The 4,280-nt window shown below is 41.8% G+C and overlaps 1 non-coding gene across 1 annotated transcript; it reads left to right on the top strand.

Moving 5' to 3' along the window:
* The first annotated feature begins 3,939 nt into the window (after positions 1-3,939).
* LOC139360904 (small nucleolar RNA SNORD30) lies at positions 3,940-4,009 on the top strand. The gene has a single exon (XR_011618488.1). It is a non-coding gene; the product is annotated as a small nucleolar RNA SNORD30 (small nucleolar RNA).
* The last annotated feature ends 271 nt before the right edge of the window (positions 4,010-4,280 follow it).

Here is a 4,280-nt window from a genome sequence, read left to right as displayed (position 1 = left end):
GAGGCTGAGGCAGGAGAATGGCGTGAACCCGGGAGGCAGAGCTTGCAGTGAGCTGAGATCCGGCCACTGCACTCCAGCCTGGGTGACAGAGCGAGACTCCGTCTCAAAAAAAAAAAAAAAAAAAAAAAAAAGATTAGTGACTCTACTACGAAAGGATTAATGGTAGAATTTCAATTCACATCTCCAGAGTTTGTGAAGTGTTAACTGTAATTACCTAATTGGTTTTATAATTAATTTAACTGCTCTATTCTTTCTAATATAGTTTTCGCTAACATGATGTTTACTGTGTTATTCTCAAATTATTTCTTATATTATTTAAATTTGTTTTTTCAAATGTATGTACAATAAGACATTCTTTTTGGTATGCAGTTCTATAAACTTTCACAAATGCTTAGAGCCATGTAATCCTCACCACAATATGGGTGAATTACTTTTATTTTTAAGTCCTGGTTTTATACAACTGTAGAAGGGTGTGTGTGTGTGTGTGTGTTTGTGTAAGATAAAGGCTAGAGATAGAGATGCAATTTTTCCCCAAACCTTTATGGATTAAAGACTTAAACATGGCCGGGCGCGGTGGCTCAAGCCTGTAATCCCAGCACTTTGGGAGGCCGAGGCGGGCGGATCACAAGGTCAGGAGATCGAGACCACGGTGAAACCCCGTCTCTACTAAAAATACAAAAAATTAGCCGGGCGCGGTGGCGGGCGCCTGTAGTCCCAGCTACTCAGGAGGCTGAGGCAGGAGAATGGCGGGAACCCGGGAGGCGGAGCTTGCAGTGAGCCGAGATCGCGCCACTGCACTCCAGCCTGGGCAACAGCGTGAGACTCCGTCTCAAAAAAAAAAAAAAAAGACTTAAACATAACAAATAAAACATTGAAAGTATTCTATGAAAATATGAAACAATATTTAATCACCATTTAGTGATGAAGGCTTTGTTAATCATGAAACAAATCATAGGAATTTTTATGAAAACATTAATATCAGACTTGATTACATAGTTTATAAAAATTCACCTTTGGTAAAAGACACTGTAAACAAAGCTAAATAAATAAGAAGCAAGAAAATATTTTGCAATATAGAGGAAGCACAAAAGATTTTGGTCTAGTAGGAGAAGTATAGTGTAGTGGAATTGTACTATAGAACATTGGTCTTGAATTAAGTCAGAAAAGATAGGTATGTATCCTATCTTTGCCACATAAGCCATATATGACCTTAGTGCAGTTATGCATCCTCTTTCTCCTTATCGCCACATTTGTAAAATTAGCAAAATAATAGTATTTACCTCACAGGATTTTTGGAGGTTCATAATTTACATTAAAGACTTGTTACAATGATTTGCCCATAGTAAATCCTTAATTAATATTAGCTATAGTATTACTTTCATTATTGATAAATGATTCTGCAAATCAATAAAAAAACAGCAAGCAGGCTGCGGTGGGGGTAGGTCGGGGGTGGGTCGGAAGCCGGGGTAGGGGAACGGGGTGGCTCACGCCTGTAATCCCAGCACTTTGGGAGGCCAGGGTGGGCGGATCACCTGAGGTCAGGAGTTGGAGACCAGCCTGGCCAACAGGTTGAAACCCCGTCTCTACTAAAAACACAAAAGTTAGCCAGGCATGGTGGCATGCGTCTGTAATCGCAGCTACTCAGGAGGTGAAGGCAAGAGAATCACTTGAACTCGGGAGGTGGAGGTTGCAGTCAGCCAAGATCATGTCACTGCACTCCATCCTGGGCAACAGACCAAGACTGTACTTCAAAAAAAAAAAAAAAGACAAAAATACCAACAAGAAGGTTTTAAAGAAAAAAAGCAGTAAATTTCATGAACACAAAATCTTCAGAAAATAAAACACATATGGCTAATAAGTATGCAAAAGATGCTAAACTATGTAATTAACCATACACAATTATTTAAATGAAATATTAACTTCAACCAAATTGAAAAATATTAAAATTTGATGATGTAATTATATAGATATTTTTATACACTGTTAGCCAAGGTCCTCCAAGAATCAGAGACCAAGATACGATTATTCATATAAGAAATTTATTGAGAGAAATACCTGTGATAGAAAATGGGGAAAGAGGCCGGGCGCGGTGGCTCACGCCTGTAATCCCTGCACTTTGGGAGGCCGAGGCGGGCGGATCACGAGGTCAGGAGATCGAGACCATCCTGGCTAACACGGTGAAACCCCGTCTCTACTAAAATACAAAAAATTAGCCGGGCGCGGTGGCGGGCGCCTGTAGTCCCAGCTACTCGGGAGGCTGAGGCAGGAGAATGGCGCGAACCCGGGAGGCGGAGCTTGCAGTGAGCCGAGATGGTGCCACTGCACTCCAGCCTGGGCGACAGAGTGAAGACTCCGCCTCAAAAAAAAAAAAAGAAAATGGGGAAAGAGCTGAAGGAATCTGGGAGAACTGCCAAACCACAATGCAGGACTGGCTCTGGATGAAAAAGAAGGGTAAAGAAGGAAGAATTAAATAAAGGTTGGGAGAGAAAGCATTCTACACTGCACTGTGGTTTAAGAGACTTCTGAAAGGTCGTTGGAGAGTCCTTGAGCCAAAATCTCCCATCAGAGCAGCCCTGCATGTCTTAGGAATGGACCTGTCTTAAAATCTCTGCTGTGTTCAATTGTTTACTGACTAGAAGCAACCCTTAGGAAAAGAGGTCTGTGCACAGCACAAGTGCAGTGATGGATTTCTAAGTGGTACGATTGGGCTGCAGGTCAGTTACACTCTGTTCCATCAGAGATATAAGAAGCACATTTTCTTTTTTTTTTTTTTTTTTTTTTTTTTTTTGAGACGGAGTCTCCCTGTGTCGCCCAGGCTGGAGTGCAGTGGCCAGATCTCAGCTCACTGCAAGCTCTGCCTCCCGGGTTTTTACGCCATTCTCCTGCCTCAGCCTCCCGAGTAGCCGGGACTACAGGCGCCCGCCACCTCGCCCGGCTAGTTTTTTGTATTTTTTAGTAGAGACGGGGTTTCACCGTGTTAGCCAGGATGGTCTCGAACTCCTGACCTCGTGATCCGCCCGTCTCGGCCTCCCAAAGTGCTGGGATTACAGGCTTGAGCCACCGCGCCCGGCCAAGAAGCACATTTTCATGGCACTATGCATGGTGTATTAGTCCATTCTCACACTGCTATGAAAAAATATCCGAAACTGGGTAATTCATAAAGAAAAAAGGCTCCACATTGCTGGGGAGGCCTTAGGAAACTTGCAATTAAACTTACAATTATGGTGGAAGGCAAAGGAGAAGCAGGCACCTTCTTCACAGGGCAGCAGGATGAAGTGAGTGCAAGCAGAGGAAATGCTATATGCTTATAAAACCAACAGATCTCATGAGACTCTCTCATTATCATGAAAATAGCATGTGGGAAACACCCCCCATGATCCCATTACCTCCACCTGCCCCCACCTTTGACATGTGTGGGTTATGGGGATTACAACTGAAGATGAGATTTTGAGTGGGGACACAGACAAACCATATCAAATGGTAACATATATTTATTTATATATTTGTAGGTCATTTTAGCAATAGTTTTTACATTTGGAATGGTTGTTTCCTTTCACATGGCAGTTCTACCTCTAAGAATTTATCCTTCAGAAATATACAATTTGGCCGCGCGCGGTTGCTCAAGCCTATAATCCCAGCACTTTGGGAGGCCAAGACGGGCGGATCACGAGGTCAGGAGATCGAAACCATCCTTGCTAACCCGGTGAAACCCCGTCTCTACTAAAAAATACAAAAAAAAAAAAAAAAAAAACTAGCCGGGCGAGGTGGCGGGCGCCTGTAGTCCCAGCTGCTCAGGAGGCTGAGGCAGGAGAATGGCGTGAACCCGGGAGGCGGAGCTTGCAGTGAGCTGAGATCCGGCCACTGCACTCCAGCCTGGGCGACAGAGCGAGACTCCGTCTCAAAAAAAAAAAAAAAGAAAAGAAATATACAACTATATATATACATGATGACTTACATGGATTCTCATTCAACTAATGACTTGCTGCTGAAACATGGAAATCTGATTTTTAACAATATAAAATAAGTAAAAATATAAATAAATTAATAAATTAAAATAAAATAAATTTAAAAAATAAATATACAGCTATGTAAAAATCTATGCAAAGTAATGATTATTGCATCATCATGTGTCATTGTTGAAAATTAGAATCAATTTAAAGGTTAATCAATAGGGGACTGGAAAAAAATAACATATACCATTGAATATGATATTGTCAGGATACATGTACATTGAAAAGAATACATAAGATAGTATTGAGCAATAATGGATTACAAATAGG

Source organism: Macaca nemestrina, chromosome X, assembly GCF_043159975.1.
Source record: "Macaca nemestrina isolate mMacNem1 chromosome X, mMacNem.hap1, whole genome shotgun sequence".
NCBI classification, from domain to species: domain Eukaryota; kingdom Metazoa; phylum Chordata; class Mammalia; order Primates; family Cercopithecidae; genus Macaca; species Macaca nemestrina.
The sequence above is the reverse complement of the archived record's forward strand: the minus strand, read 5'-3'. Positions and strand labels throughout refer to the sequence as shown.